General features: G+C 43.6%; 1 protein-coding gene across 22 annotated transcripts in view; it reads right to left on the bottom strand.

Moving 5' to 3' along the window:
* The window catches only part of epb41l2 (erythrocyte membrane protein band 4.1 like 2), a 94,173-nt gene that overhangs the window by 49,904 nt on the left and 27,707 nt on the right, over positions 1-16,562 (bottom strand). For 18 of the 22 annotated variants that reach the window (XM_024000304.2, XM_024000294.2, XM_024000301.2 and 15 more), the window contains exon 1: positions 3,015-3,283. The exons of 3 other annotated variants lie outside the window; for them this stretch is intronic. The gene's annotated coding sequence lies outside the window, so the exon portion shown is untranslated. Of the gene's footprint in view, positions 1-1,929; positions 2,179-3,014; positions 3,284-16,562 lie in introns of those variants that run through there. One more of the 22 variants, XM_070446503.1, reaches the window with a different exon arrangement.

A 16,562-nucleotide genomic window follows, 5' to 3' on the forward strand; every position in this document is an offset into this window, starting at 1 on the left:
AGGAGCCATTTTATGATCTTTTTTTGGTCCCACACATTTTACAAGGGGTCATGTGACAAGTTGATAGGGGAATTAAGGGAGGCAGCAGCTGAGAAGACTCAGGGAAGAGTTGAAAATGTAACCAAGAAAAGGATGATTCTATCCAGAACTAACAGGGATGAGCGACACTAGTAGCAAAATGTAACAGAATGAACGCGCTAGGAGAACACATTTTGGGCTTCTTCAATTCAGATTAGGCTTAATCAGGTTAAGGCCAAGAAGACCTCTGCAACGAATACAATTGCAACGAATACAATTACATTGAGGCCGATAAGAAAACTGTGCCGCTGACACGCATCGACAACAGTGAGCATTCAGACCCTGATAACAAGGAACAGATGGTTTACCGTCAAACTTTATTCAATTTAAGAAAATAATCAACCCAACTCCACGAATGGCATTGTAACAGACACCACTTCCTCACTGATGTGCGGGCTACATTCAGGACACACAAAAACACAAATAAAAGACAAGATGTGTAGGTCTAAGCTACACATCAAATGGTTCAAATTAGGCCTACAAATCACACAATCCATTGCAAAGAAATCGTCTACATCTAGGCCTAATCTAATCAAAAGAAAATAGTATTTTTAACATAACATCAATTCCCTGATAATCCTAACCTGAATGTAGTGCAGGGTCAGGCTAGTAAATGAAATCACAACAGAGATTACCTGAAATAGAATACCATGTTGAATACTACAGCCTACAGGTTCAAAACTCAGAGCATATTTCTACCAATTTGCCACAGGGGAGTGACTTGCTCAGCCATTCAGGGGAAACCAGGATCTGGCCACCCCAGCAGACTGCAGGCTAAATCCCAAATCTGCAAAGCTTGCACATCATGGGAGTAAGTGAAACAACACAGCCTGTCAAAACCAATCCGGGTCCTTGTCAGCAAAAAACAAAATGGCCTCTCCATAGAGACATATGACTGACGTGTTCTCTCGTCATCTCATGCCATCAGATGGTATTTTTTTTAAGAGGCTAATGTCACATACATAATCCAGCAGACAGAACAGACTGGAAGTCACAGCCTCAACACACACACTGGTTCTGGAGGTGGGTTAGGTGGTTAGCCTAAGTGTTTATGCTCGTAAAAACACGCGTCTCGATCTACGGCTATATAATAATCAGTTACGCTAGGAGAACTGTGGGTGTGACAGTCTGGGGTATTTTAAGTGTGTGTGTTTTGTTTGCTGTACACCTCCAGCCCAAGTGTAGGCTATGTGGAGCGTGTTGAGTGATAAGGGATTTAGCTTATCCCCAGTCGGATCAAACACTTCACCTCCCTACACCGCCTATTGTTTCATTACACTAATTAGACACGTTTGGACAATTAAAGTACACTGACTGCAGTGACAAAGTCTGGAATCAAAACCATTACGACATTTCTAAGAGACACACAATATGCAAATGATCCTATTTTTTCAATGTTCTCAGGTAGTCCCAAGAACTGACATGAAGCAACACTGGCAGTCTGTGATAAAGACCATTTCTCTGCTCATTCCCAACTGGCTGCAGTGTTAGCTTTTTACTCCTGCAGCAAGCAGGTCTCTAGTTATGTTTCAGCCTCTCCTTCCATCTCGCCCAGGGCAACAACTCCCCAGACAGGAGATTCAAGGCCTCTTTCCCCCCCCTCTCTCTCCCCTCGCTCTCATTCCCACACTGCTAAACAACAATAGGACTTGCATGCTCTCACATACCCACTCAGGTCTGGGAAATCTCCATCTAGCCTTGTACTCAAAATGGAAATGCAGATCATGCGTGGACCGAAAATGTGCCCCCCCCCCATCTAGCTTGCCGTAAGCGCTTCCCCCCATATGTCCTTTCTATATAAATTAAATGTTTATGGCATGCCTTATGTAACTTGGCTAAACCATCTGGTACCTCTCAAACTGGTTTCCTCCTGCATGCAGAAGAGTCTCCTCGTAGCAAACACCAAGTCTAAACCCATTGAAACTCCATACGTGAGGAAAATTGTTAGCCTAGTTATCAGCTTATTTCTCGATCAACCTCTTTAAAACAGGTTTTTGGTGCAACAGAGCTTTAGAGTAGTAATTGTACCGATAGCGTCTCTTCTTAAATGGGAAGCCAGAGAGACAGAGAGAAAAAAGCATGTCGCTAAGAGCGCTCCTGTACTGTGGCGCTGGTCTGGGGATTGTTTTGCTTAGGTTCTGCTCCCCACCGAGGCATACCATACCGGGAATGCTGCAGCTTCAAAAGGATATGCGACAGGCAGGCTTTCATTTCCCACTTATCCCAGGACTCTATCCCCCAATCCACCCCACCCATTAAACCCCCCCATCCTCCAATAAAAACATCCCCAGACAGTGGCAGGAGAATACATTAGAGCGGAGCTGCCGTTCCGTTTCATCTTTAGACACAGGTTAGCTGTTTTGTTGTAGTACAGTGTTGCAACTCTTTATCAAGCCCTTGTATCTTCTGGCTTTGTGACATTACACACGGTCACCAGCTGCGCACACATGCATTATGAAGTCACGTCTCATAACACACCGGGTCAGACAATGTGCTTGGCAAAACAAGGATGTCACTGCAACAACAACCAGGACAACGCCCCTCACTGATTATTCCAATCAAATCACTGGTTAATTCAATGACAGCTGGACAATGACTAGGCAAAGTCAATTTGCCAGTATTTTAAAATATTATCACATTTATTGGTCACATACACATGTTTAGCAGATGTTATTGCGGGTGTAGCGAAATGCTTGTTCATTACCATATCTACTCAATCGTATGACCCATGAGTTCCAGGAACGGCTGAACTCTGAACACTCTTTGCGTCCAGCTAAACTCAAAACAGCTGACCTCACATTCTATCAAAGTGAACGGCAGATGAACTGCATTGACTATTAGCCAGCCGTGTCAGCCTCAGAGAAGTAGCCTCGGTACAGTAACCCAGTGCACCGCTGTGGCGTGGCGCTGGGTGTGAGTACTGAGCAGCACCTTACCGTGATCTCTCCCCCGCTGACGGCCGACTCGAGACTCGGTCCTTTCCTTTCACCGTCCTGTGCTGTATTCCAGCTGATCAACCTCCTCCTGCTCTATACACTGCTGTCATTACCGCACCAAACTCAGGGGGACAGGCATAGACCGAGAGAAGAATGAGGGCGAGAGAGGAAGCCAAACTCTGCTGAGAGAGAATGGGGGAGGGAGGAGGGAGAGGGTGAGCGAAGGAGGCAGACCCCACCCCGGCTGTGTATGTGCCAAGAGATGGATTGTTAATGGACACTTGTGTTCAGGGACCAAGGCTAACAACTCCTTCGCTCACTCCATCCTTTTCCTTTTCCCTAGCCCTGCCGCCTTTCACTGGCACAGGCATGCCAGTCCTCTCCTCTCTCCTTGGGGGACACCAGCTTTGTGCTGCAGCAGCTAGCTAACCACACACACACACAAGCATTCACACGCAGACCCATTGCGGGTTGGCTCCCATCTAACCTAAATGACAGGAGTTTAAAGAGCTCCGAGGAGCCTGTCCACAAAGGAAAGTTTTACACACCATTCCAGAGTGTAGACAAGACGTACTATTCTCAACACCTACAGTGACTCACAAGCATCAACATGGTGTTATAACTCAGTTATTCTAATGGTGTTAGCAGGCGAGCACCTAAATTACATTTTGGCCAAATCTTTATCCCAGTATTAGTGCTAATTTCACACATTGGGTGACAGATGGGAGGGCTCAAGTCATGTCAATGTACAGTGAAACAGACGGGTCTACAGTACACACGATAGAGGGTCTTAGCAGCCATGTTTCGAACAGTAGTGCACCGTAGTAGGATACAGCAGAAAATGATGCTAGGGATGGGCATTTGAGAAACAATTTTTAGAACACAAGGCCTGCACATTTATCTATATGCCAACAGTGTGCGACAATGCCTAATTTATCATAACCATTACAGATAACAAATCCTAATTGCACCATATATACAGTGGCTTCAGAGAGTATTCACACCCCTTGACTTTTCCCACATTTTGTTGTGCTACAGCATGAATTTTAAATGAATTAAAATGTGTCACTGGCCTACACACAATACCCCATAATGTCAAAGTGGAATTATGTTTTTAGACACTTATACAAATTATTTAAAAATGAAAAGCTGAAATGTCTTGAGTTAATACATATTGAACCCCATTGTTAAATAGACGGGACACAATTATTCCAAAACTGCAGCGCTCGTTGTTGGAACACATGTCCCTACTTCAGTCAACCAGTCAATTTAGAATTTGTGATAAAAAAACTGTCGTCATTTGGCAAGGAATGTAGCTTGTGTATCCCATCAGTTAGATCCGTTTTTAATAGGCGTTTATTTTTGTAGACCTAACGGGAGCTTGTCAGCGTACTCGGCACGTGTGTAGAGCTAGTGGTCGGGACGCAATTGACTGAGTGAGACGGAGGGAAAAGGGAATTTAGGGAGAAGCGTGATGCTTGGTTTCTTTATTGTTGTGCCCCGCAAATGCACACGTAGATATGGAATACTAGAGTGAAAGCAAATTAACGTGGTCTTCCAAGACAAAATTTCGCTCTCTGGTCAAATATTTTTGGGACGGCCGTTCAAGTACTCGATTACTCATGCTCATCCCCCAAATGATGCAGGGGCATTTTTAGGGAGGCGCACTCTGAAGTAGAGTTGGTATCCCCAAAGTGTGCACTATGAAGGGATGTGTGCCCCAAGAGAGAGATCAAAACTGCTTGTCGTCCTTAAGGGGGAGGAGGCAGGATGGATAACAGGGTCTATGTTGAGCTGGCACAGACTCATCAGTGGGAGGGTCACAGCAGGATTAAACTAAGAGGAATGTCCAGACGCCCCAAAGGATGAAAAGACCACAGACAAAAGGAGCTAATTGCCCGGGTCTCATGGCACAAAATGTCAATTTTCTCTTTCCTCTAAAGCCCTTTATTGAGGTCAAATGACAATGAGTTCTGCTGTTAGATGGATACGTGGGATAGCGAAAAGCCACAAGTGTTGGAATGAAGCTTACATTTTTTACCACTCTGTACAGCAGTGCCCAGGGCCCAAGCCTGTCGTATTTCCATCAAACAGCCACAAGGCATAACACACATGCTTTTATACTGAACAAAAATATAAAACGCAACATTTCAAAGATTCTACTACTGAGTTACAGAAAATCTGTCAATTGAAAGCAATTCTAATCTATGGATTTCACATGACTGGGAATACAGACATCTGTCGGTCACAGATTGTAGGGGCGCGGATCAGAAAACCAGTCAGTATCTGGTGTGACAATCATTTGCCTCACGCATCGAGACACATCTCCGTCGCATAGAGTTGTCGCATTCCTCTTCAATGGCTTTARGAAGTTGCTGGATATTGGCGGGAACTGGAACGCTGTTGTACACGTCCAGAGCATCCCAAACATGCTCAACTGGTGACGTCTGGTGAGTGTGCAGGCCATGGAAGAACTGGGGCATTTTCAGCTTCCAGGAATTAAACTAAGAGGAATGTCCAGATGCCCCAAAGGATGAAAAGACCRTGCGACATTGGGCCATGCATTATCATAAGGTAATGTCGGCGGATGAATGGCACGGCAAATGGTCCTCAGGATCTCATCCCAGTATCTCTGTGCATTGAAATTGCCATTGATAAAATGCAATTGTGTTCGTTGTCCATAGCTTATGCTTGCCCATACCATAACCCCACCAACACTATGGGGCACTGTTCCCAACGTTGACATCAGCAAACCGCCATACACTGTCTGCCATTTGCCCTGTATTTCCTAAAACAACGTTGGAGGCGGCTTATGGTAGAGAAATGAACATCAACATTACATTCCTGCAGTCTGCATGCCAATTGCACGCTCCCTCAAAACGTAAGACTGTGGCATTGTGTTGTATGACAAAAAGTGCACCTGTGTAATGATCATGCTGTTTAATCAGCTTCTTGATATGCCACACCTGTCAGGTGGATAGATTATCTCCGCAAAGGAGAAATGCTCACTAACTAGGATGTAAACAAATTTGTGCACATTTAAGAGAAATACGCTTTTTGTACGTCTGGAACACTTCTGCAATCTTTTATTTCAGCTCATGTAAAGAGTTGGGCCCCTGTTTCATGTTGCATCTATATTTTGTTCTGTGTATATTATCATTCACTCCACGAGTCAAAATAACCGTGGCTTGTCAGTGATGTAGGATGTGATTACATTTGAGACAGGATATTCCTGCTCTTTGAAAACTCCTAGGCCTAGCACCGTCAGGTAGGATAACAAAACAGACCCTTGCAGTGTGATTCAATAACTTAAATTTGAATAAAGCAAACCTGCCAGAGACAACAGACCAATGTATGACTTTCAGTCTGTGTCTCGCACACATGGCACTGACTTAKACAAACACACACAAAGCACAGTCCCAATGTTGGGATGCCTTACTTAAGTAAGAGTGTGGGAGCTATAGGCGCCACTCAAGTGGGCTAAATTGGTTTTCCTGAGGAACACGTCTAAACCAAACTTTGTGCCCCATCTGGGATTTAGCCGAGTTGCTATAGCAACAGGAAGTTCCCAGTTGTGCATGCAGCTCACACTGTTACCTTGGCAGCAACAAAGAGGGGTCACAAGCAGTAATGGTCTCAATGGCAAGAAAAAAAKCTGTTTGAATCGGTTTCCTCTAGAGTTCAGACAAACTCCACAGTATGGGGAGACGTTAAGTGTGCAGTACCTCAGACTCAGTGGTGTGGAACAAATTGCTTTAATTAAAGTGTTTTTGAAATTAAATGAGAATCATGTTATGAGATGCGGGAACAGATTTTACTTGGACATTTAGGCAGATCTAATTAGTTGGTCAATGCCAGTAAAACTCAGAATCATCAATTTAGTTTATCAAGACCTTGTAGCTTTACCCCATGTCATAAAACCCACTTGTATTTGGGTACTGAGCCACCTAGCCCTAACGCAACCTCAATTCCCCTTGTTTGCATAGTAAACTCCTTTGTGGTCTATGAATTCCTCCCATAGTCGCCATCCATCCCTGCGGCAGCAACTGTGCGACCAACGTTGTCTCCTCTACAATGACCTGCAGCCGGTGTGAGCACAACAATACAGGGATCAATCACTGTCAGCTGCTGGGCTACTGTGTCCAACAGCCCAGCCATAATGGTCTCCCTCACATCACACATTTTTATTTGTGTCATTTAGCAGACACTCTTATCCAGAGCGACCTACAGGAGCATATTGGGTTAAGTGCCTTGCTCAAGGGCGCAGACAGTGATTCGAACCAGCGACCTTTCAGTTACTGGCCCATCGCACTTAACCTCTAGGCTACCTGTCACCCTACAACAGCCCTTCTGGGTGGCTCTCATTTACAGGGCCCAGTTGACCTCTGAAGGACTTCGCAGTAAGGTATGTGTGGTGGCTTGAAGGGAAAGATGGTAAAAAGCTAATTCTAGGACTCCTGAGAATCAATGACACTCACTGGTTTAGATAGTAGCTGTGATCGAATAACCATACTAGCATGCCACATACCTAAACGGCATACTATTTAGCATGTACTGTTTAGTAAAAAGGATGCAGTATCCCACGGTCGCAACGCAGTACTGGCTCATGATTGGCTGAGTACAATTCAACATATATGCATTGCATTATTTCAACAGACATGCATCGCATTAACCCGCCTGATAAAAGCTCATTTCCAATTAGATACATTTCTCTAAACTGAAAAGAACAATGGCGGCGTTATGGGCCTATTCAAGCTGGTTATAGGTATACTATCACGTTTGACCTATGCCTTAGACCATATAGCCCATCTCTCCTATTTAAAAAGGGCCTGAAGACAAACAGATATTTGGTTCCATTTCATATGTATTTGTGAAAACAAAGTGCTGTAACATACAGTACGGGTCAAAAGTTTGAACACACCTACTCATTCAAGGGTTTTTCTTGATTTGTACTATTTTATACACTGTAGAATACTATGAAATTACACATATGGAATTATGTAGTAACCAAAAACAAAGTGTTAAACAAAACATATTTTATATTTGAGATTCTTCAAAGTAGCCACCCTTTCCTTGACGACAGCTTTGCACACTCTTGGCATTTTCTCAACCAGCTTCATGAGGTAGTCACCTGGAATGCATTTCAATTAACAGGTGTGCATTGTTAAAAGTTAATTTGTGGAATTTCTTTCCTTCTTAATGCCTTTGAGCCAATCAGTTGTGTTGTGACATGGTAGGTATACAGAATATAGCCCTATTTGGTAAAAGACCAAGTCCATATTATGGCAAGAAAAGCTCAAATAAGCAAAGAGAAACGAAAGTCCATCATTACTTTAAGACATGAAGGTCAGCCAATATGGAACATTTCAATAACTTTGAAAGTTTCAAGTGCAGTCGCAAAAACCATCAAGCTCTATGATGAAACTGGCTCTCATGAGGACCGCCACAGGAAAGGAAGACTCAGATTTACCTCAGCTGCAGAGGATAAGTTCATTAGAATAACTGCACTTCAGATTGCAGCCCAAAATAAATGCGTCACAGAGTTCAAGTAACAGACATCTCAACATCAACTGTTCAGAGGAGACGGTGAGAATCACGCCTTCATGGTTGAATTGCTGCAAAGAAACCACTACTAAAGGACACCAATAAGAAGAAGAGACTTGCTTGGGCCAAGAAACATGAGCAAAGTACATTAGACCGGTGGAAATCTGTCCTTTGGTCTGATGAGTCCAAATTGTAGATTTTTTGTTCCAACCGCCGTGCCTTTGTGAGACGCAGAGTAGCTGAACGTATGATCTCTGCATGTGTGGTTCCCACCGTGATGCATGGAGGAGGCGGTGTGATGGTGATTTATTTAGAATTCAAGGCACACTTAACCAGCATGGCTACCACAGAATTCTGCAGCGATACGCCATCCCATCTGGTTTGCGCTTAGTGGGACTATCATTTGTTTTTCAACAGGACAAAGACCCAAAACACACCTCCAGGCCGTGTAAGGGCTATTTGACCAAAAAGGAGAGTGATGGAGTGCTGCATCATATGACCTGGCCTCCACAATCACCCAACCTCAACCCAATTGAGATGGTTTGGGATTAATTGGAATGCAGAGTGAATGAAAAGCAGCCGACAAGTGCTCAGCATACGTGGGAACTCCTTCAAGACTGTTGGAAAAATATTCCAGGTGAAGCTGGTTGAGAGAATGCCAAGAGTGTGTAAAGCTGTCATCAAGGGTGGCTACTTTGAAGAATCTCAAATATTTTGATTTGTTTAACACTTTTTTGGTTACTACATGATTCCATGTGTTATTTTATAGTTTGTCTTCACTATTATTCTACAATAGTCAAAAAAAAGAAGAAAAAAAAGTGGACAGTCGGGTGGATAGCAAATTCAGAACTGCAACATAATTAAGTAAAGCTCTGATCATTGGGAACGAGATCAGAATGACTGCTAAGGCTTGATCCACACATTTAATAATTTCAAAATCAAAAGGCCCAATTAGCATGACATTAATAACGCAGCCACATCCAGAGTCCCCGTGGCTGACGCATTCAGAATTTGGTTAAGTATTTAGTTTAAAAGCTCTGACAAAAAGGCCAAGAGAACAAAAAACACTTCAGCGAGAAAACAAAAATCCACTTTGGGTAAAAATGTTGCCCTATGCTCGTGAACTTTTTAAGGAGAACAAAAACTACTTAACCTTCATTTGAACACCACTGCAGGAGCTTTGGGCATCTTCCCATGTAAGTAGCCTTGGCTACTTGAAAAGAACCAGGGCCTATCACTTGCAGCCCACCTCTACCAATGGAGGTGTGAAAAACAGTGCATCGAATTCTACTAGATGAAGAGCCAAAATTAGTATAACATCCTGGCATTTAAACCATACTTGATTTTGGAAATGTCACATACTATTATTTTTTTTGCATACTCAAACTGCCTACTGTTAAGGACGCAAGTATAGGTATTCAGACAGGGCCAGTGTCTTTAAATGGGAGATGTAGGCCATAGGACTAACTCCTCGCATTCCCATCAGCCGCATGATCTAAACTGCATTCAGTTCATCTCCAGCCACACACAGTGGCAGCCAACCATGCTTCTTTACTAACTTTGGACACCGGAGAATGAGGCAGTTAACTGCAATAATGATGTGCATCAAATGTGGCGTCTCGTGTCCGCAATGTTTTTCTATGATTTGCAAGGGAAAGCAGTTCTATTGAGGGTGGGATAATCTGTCTACCCCCAGCCTGATGGTTTAGGCTAATGTTAGTCCAATCTACACATTCCATCAGAGAGAAAAGGTCAAATAGACAGTAGTAAGTACACATGGGATAGAGCTTATCCCATGACATGATCACACAACGAGCCAAGGAGGTAAAGCACAGAAACTCACATTTCAGACTTGATAAGGCTGATCAAGACAGACTTAGACACCTGCTAAATAAAATTGTACTCATTCATGCACACACACACACCACAATTTCTGCTACCAGAGTCTTATTGCTAATACTGCACAATTTAATCCCCCCCTTTCTCTGATACATGTGTAAATATTGGACTATAAAAATGGTGCCTTTCTGTACTATACTTATGCTAAAACATTATTTATATTCTACTGGAGCCATTTACGATGTTTGTATTCTTCTCTTTAATTATTTCTTATTGTTGTTGCATTGTCGAAAATGAACCTGCAAGTAAGCACTTCGTTGGACCGTGTACAGTATACCACGTGTATCCTGTACATACCACTAACACAATTAAGCAATAAGGCCCAAGGAGGTGTGGTATATGGCCAATATACCACAGCTAAGAGCTGTTCTTAGCACGACGCAAAGCAGAGTGCCTGGATACAGCCGCTAGCCGTGGTATATTGGCCATATACCACAAACCCCCAGTGGTGCCTTATTGCAGCTGCATCTGATACAGGAAAGGACGGACTCTAAATCCCAACATCACAATGTAGAAGACGCAGCCCCACAGTGATAGCAGGTTGATATTAGCACACTTCCTGTCCTCCGGTTTTCCCCTACACCCCGTGGAGCATGTGTCCCTGTGGCTCAGTATCTGACTAAACTCAGACATAGATACTCCCACTGCAGGGACTTCAGCATGCCAGAGCACCAACCCTAGTCCAGAACTCCATCCCAGAGCTCCAACCCAAGTCCAGAAATCCAGGCCCAGGCCCAGGCCCAGCTCGAGTCCAGAGCTCAAGACCCAACTTCAGTCAAAGGGCCTCATTTATAAAATGTTGCTACTCCCAAAATATGCATGTGCCAGTTCAAGCAAAAGTTGTCATTTAMAAAACTTGATGAGATTAAGTACATATCCTCCCGCAAACTTTAGACAATGCGTATGCAGTTTCTATTGGTTGAACTATTGCATTGCAAGGCAAAAGTAGCCTAGTGAAAATGGGGCCCACTTTTTGGAAGAAAACCACTCGATTTCATCTCTACGTTATATTGGCATCGAACATGTCACCCTCCCTAGGAGGGGGTGACCTCGACAATTTATTGTTAAAATGAGAGGCTGCCTGGATCATTAATTTAAAGACCCTTGCTCCCATCGGTCTCAACGTAGACTTTGATCTGAAGCCATTCTTGTGATTTTGCTATTGTAAATGTTTGTAGGCTTATGTAGCCAAATTGTATCTATGATCATATGCTATCCAATTGTTTTTTGTATGCTATTTTAATATATGAGAATTAACCAATGATATCAGGCCACACCCGGCCATGATTACAGACACCTGTGTGTCTTTTGAAACTATATAAATGAGTCATCCCGCAGTGTTTGTCATTATACCCTGATGATGACAGCTTGTCTGGCGAAACGTTGGACATAAATATTTTTGCGTCTCAGGTCCTAGAGTGTGTGGCTCTCCTTGATTTTTTAAAAGTGATCCACTCCGCTAGCCAGCACCTCACCTAAATAGGTGTACGTTTCTTTCACCTCTAAAAGTAGCCTAGTGAAAATGGGGAATATATGACACCCTTATTCATAACAACAAAAAACAGGCAGCTAAATATACAGTAATAACAAGTGTGACGAAGCTCCCACTCGGTCTGCCGTATTCTTTCTCTTTGCTCTTGTTTTCCTTATTAGGATGTCGGGGGCGGAGCTGGGAGGGTCGTCAGCGACATGGGACACACCTGGACCCGGGTGTGTCCCGGGATAAATACACCACTTCCCCATTCAGACTTTGGTTGTGGGATTTTTTGTGGCCGTTTTGTTTGTTTGCTTTAGCACCTTTCAACACCCCTCATTATCACATTTATGCACTTAACCACTCACTTACACTACTGATTACTGACTACACACACCATTGTTAATTGTATTTAGTTTACTTCAGTTAATAAATKTATTTTTGTTATTCCTTATCTCCACGTTGTCTCCCTTTTTGTTACGGACTTCGAGCCGGTTCGTGACACAAGATGCAATCATTTGCCGTTAGTGAGAAGAGCAAAAATAGATGCACTTGATCTTTCCATTCTAAAATAATTCAAAAGGCATCCATTTTCTATTGTTTATTTCATTTCCATGATAATTTCAGAATAAATTCCTCACCTTATCTGACGGTGATCAAATCAAATCAAATGTTATGTCACATGCGGCGAATAAAACAGGTGACCTTAACCAAAAATGCTTTAAGTAAGCATTTCACTGTAAGGGTTTTTAAATAGTTAAGAAAAATAAGTAAAAAATTTAAAATAAAACAATTTAACAATAGCGAGGCTATATACAGGGGGTACCGGTACAGAGTCAATGTGCAGGGGCACTGGTTGGTRGAGGTAATATGTACATGTAAGTTCAGTTAAAGTGACCATGTATAGATAATAAACAGAGATTGGCAGCAGCGTAATAGAGGGGTCTGGGTAGCCCTTTGATTAGCTGTTCAGGAGTCTTATGGCTTGGGGGTTAAAGCTGTTTAGAATCCTCTTGGGCCTAGACTTGACGCTCCGGTACCAGAGAGAACAGTCTATGACTAAGGTGGCTGGAGTCTTTGGCCATTTTTAGGGCCTGGTATAAAGGTCCTGCATGGCAGAAAGCTTGGCCCCAGTAATGTACTGGGCCATACGCACTACCCCCCTCAAGGCCGAGCAGTTGCTGTACCAGGCAGCGATGCAACAGGTCAGGATGCTTTCAATGGTGCAGCTGTAGAACCTTTTGAGGACCCATGCCAAATCTTTTCAGTCTCCTGAGGGGGAATAGGTTATGTCATGCCCTCTTCAGGACCTTCTTGGTATGTTTGGACCATGATAGTTTGTTGGTGATGTGGACACCAAGGAACTTGAAGCTGCTCCATTACAGCCCTATCGATGAGAATGGGGGCGTGCTCGGTCCTCCTTTTCCAGTAGTCCACAATCATCRCCTCTGTCTTGATCACGTTGAGGGAGATGTGATCTTTTGTTGTTGGCATCACARGGCCAGGTCTCTGACCTCCTTCCTATAGGCTGTCTCATCGTTGTTGGTGATCGGTACTACCACTGTTGTGTCATCAGCAAACTTGATGGTGTTGGAGTCGTGCCTGGCCATGCAGTCATGAGTGAACAGGGAGTAGAGGAGGGGACTGAGCACTCAACCCGAGGGGCTCCCGTGTTGAGGATCAGCATGGCGGATGTGTTGTTAACTACCCTTTCCACCTGGGGGGCGGCCCGTCAGGAAGTCCAGGATACAGTTGCAGAGGGAGGTGTTTAGTCACAGGGTCCTTAGCTTAGTGATGAGCTTTGAGGGCACTAGTTAGTGGATCCTCTCATCGGTGGATCTGTTGGGCGGTTTGCAAATTGGAGTAGGTCTAGGGTTTCTGGGATAATGGTGTTGATATGAGCCATGACAAGCCTTTCAAAACACTTCATGGCTACAGATGTGAGTGCTACGGGTCGGTAGTCATTTAGGCAGGTTACCTTAGTGTTCTTGGGCACAGGGACTATGGTGGTCTGCTTGAAACACGTTGGTATTACAGACTCAGGGAGAGCTTGAATATGTCAGTGAAGACACTTGCCAGTTGGTCAGCGCATGCTCGGAGTACACGTCCTGGTTATCCGTCTGGCCTGTGAAGGTTGACCTGTTTAGAGGTCTTACTCACATCGACCCTTCGGAGAGCGTGATCACAGAGTCATCAGGAACAGCTGATGCTCTCATGCATGTTTCAGTGTGCCTCGAAGTAAGTTTTCCTACATTAAAGTCCCTGGCCACTAGGAGCGCCAACCTCTTGTTGAGCGTTTTCCTGTTTGCTTATGGCCGTATACAGCTGATTGGAGTGCGGTCTTAGTGCCAGCATTGGTTTGTGGTGGTAAATAGACAGCTCCGAAGAATATAGATGAAAACTCTTGGTAAATAGTGTGGTCTACAGTTTATGATGAGATACTCTACCTCGGGTGAGCAAAGCCTCAAGACTTCCTTAGATTTCGATGCACCAGCTGTTGTTAACGAATATACATAGACCGGTAGAGTATGGTTTCATACTCGCGAGATAGCCTATAGGCCTACAACAAGTTAGGATAGGCTACCATTCATCCCATCTCTCATTTAATTGGACACACTTTACAGTAGTAAATAGATAAGCCATTTAAAGTTTTTGGTCTAGGCTATGCAGCTGAAAGGGTGCGTGGCTTATAACATACAGTAGAATTTACCAGGTGATCAGACAGTTTAATTTGCATGGATGTACGTAGGCCATCACTAAGTAGGCCTAATGTGTGTGTGTGCGTATGTATATATATATATATTTTTTTTAATATATATATATATATTTTCCCCAGAGTAGACAATGTTCCAGAATTCAGAGGGCAGTGCAGCATATAGGTTTGGGAAAAAGTAAATGCAAAACATTATTGAATTCAAATTATCTGTTTACAGGGCCACAGCAATTTGCAATTGTTTTTGTCTTTAACAGTCAGATACAGTAAATGTCATTGCAAAAGAAAACATTCTGTCAACACCTCTAAAGACATTTGATKAAGTTCCCAATTGCCATTTCCTTTAAAACACGGTCTTGGCCTAATTCCAATAGTTCCAAAGTATTCAGAAAATAAAAAGGTCTTTCTTTTCATCATAAAAGGTGAATGGAGGGCATTTTTCAGGCAGAGTTTTAATGCTCTTTCATACACAAACAGGTTCAGGACAGGTCTGATTTATAAAACGGGAAACATGCGTGCGCCAAGTTTCTCCATCTACATTTTTTTGTACATAACATTGTCTTTTCAGAAATGGCACAACAGTTATGAGGCCCCAGAACTCCAGCCCCAGTATAGAGCTCTGGCACTAGTCCAGAAGTACAACCCATCCAGAACTCCATTCCCAGTCCAGAGCTCCAACCCAATTCCAGAGCTCAAGCCCTGAACTTCAGCCCTAGACCAGAACATCTGCCACAGAACTCCAGCCATAGACCAGAACATCTGCCACAGAACTCGATCCCCAGTCCAGAGCTACAGCCCAAGTACATATTGGCCCCAGCTTTAGCCCCAGTCCAAATGAGCCTCAACCCCAACCTTAGCTTCAGCCAAGGGATGCATTTGTTCAGCACGTTGGGAGCCCACACCCAACACCACGTGTTCCAGATTGATTGCAAAATAGAGGATATTAAGCCCTTCATGATGTGCTTAGCTTGAATGATTACTTTTTTTGTGGGATCTCATCTAAAAAGAAAGGGAACACTGTCACAACTTTGCTGTCATATGAAGGCACATGCAATGAAGAAACTGAGAAGATATGCAGTTATTGCACGAAAACTTTCATTTAATATGGTTTTATTAACTATAATGAGCATGTCAAAATTCCAAACATTTTGTAAACCCTTGCACCCAAAAGATTTAGCATTCCAGAGATAACAGCTTTCCTTTGGTACATTCCTCTGGTATAGTTGACACAAAAACATCAACATAGCTGGCTGTAAGGGGCGAGGTAGCCTACATGAAGTACATTATAGGGGCATTATCATACAGATGAATCAAACCCCAAATAAACACCCGTTTAATCCAGACAGCTGTTGAGTCTGGGGGAGATGTTATTGTGGATTACAGTCTGGGGTCTGATTGAAGGACTGGTGATGTCATAGCTGATATTCACTAAAGGGCATGGGGCCAGCCCTGGAGTGGACCTCCTGAGGGAACACATCTGGGTTCTAGAGCACTGACCGCGTTCCTCCCAGAACTCCCACCCACCAACAACGGACTAGAGGAGCGAGGTTATGAGCCAAATCTGGGCTGGACCCCTAAAATGTCAGCTCTCCGAAGCAAAGACAGAGCAGCATGATGATGTAGCCGGGCTAAACTAGGGTGGATCTAATCTCTAATCTAATGAATGCGGACCCAACCCTAATAGAGAAGCCCTTACTTACAGCCTCAAGGGAGAACAGACTCATGTTGTAACAAAATGTCTTTGTTTTTCTATACATTAGAACATAGCCCCGGGGGACAGCATTTACCTTGTGTGCTGAGGCTATTTTCCCAACAATTGGCTGGTGCACAGTACTCAAGGGGTCATCTTTTGAGTAAAAACATGTATTAACGATCACCTAAGAAAAACAAATCATGGCCTAATCCTTGTGTCCACAGT

This window comes from Salvelinus sp. IW2-2015, linkage group LG14 (genome assembly GCF_002910315.2).
Source record: "Salvelinus sp. IW2-2015 linkage group LG14, ASM291031v2, whole genome shotgun sequence".
In the NCBI taxonomy this organism is placed as follows: domain Eukaryota; kingdom Metazoa; phylum Chordata; class Actinopteri; order Salmoniformes; family Salmonidae; genus Salvelinus; species Salvelinus sp. IW2-2015.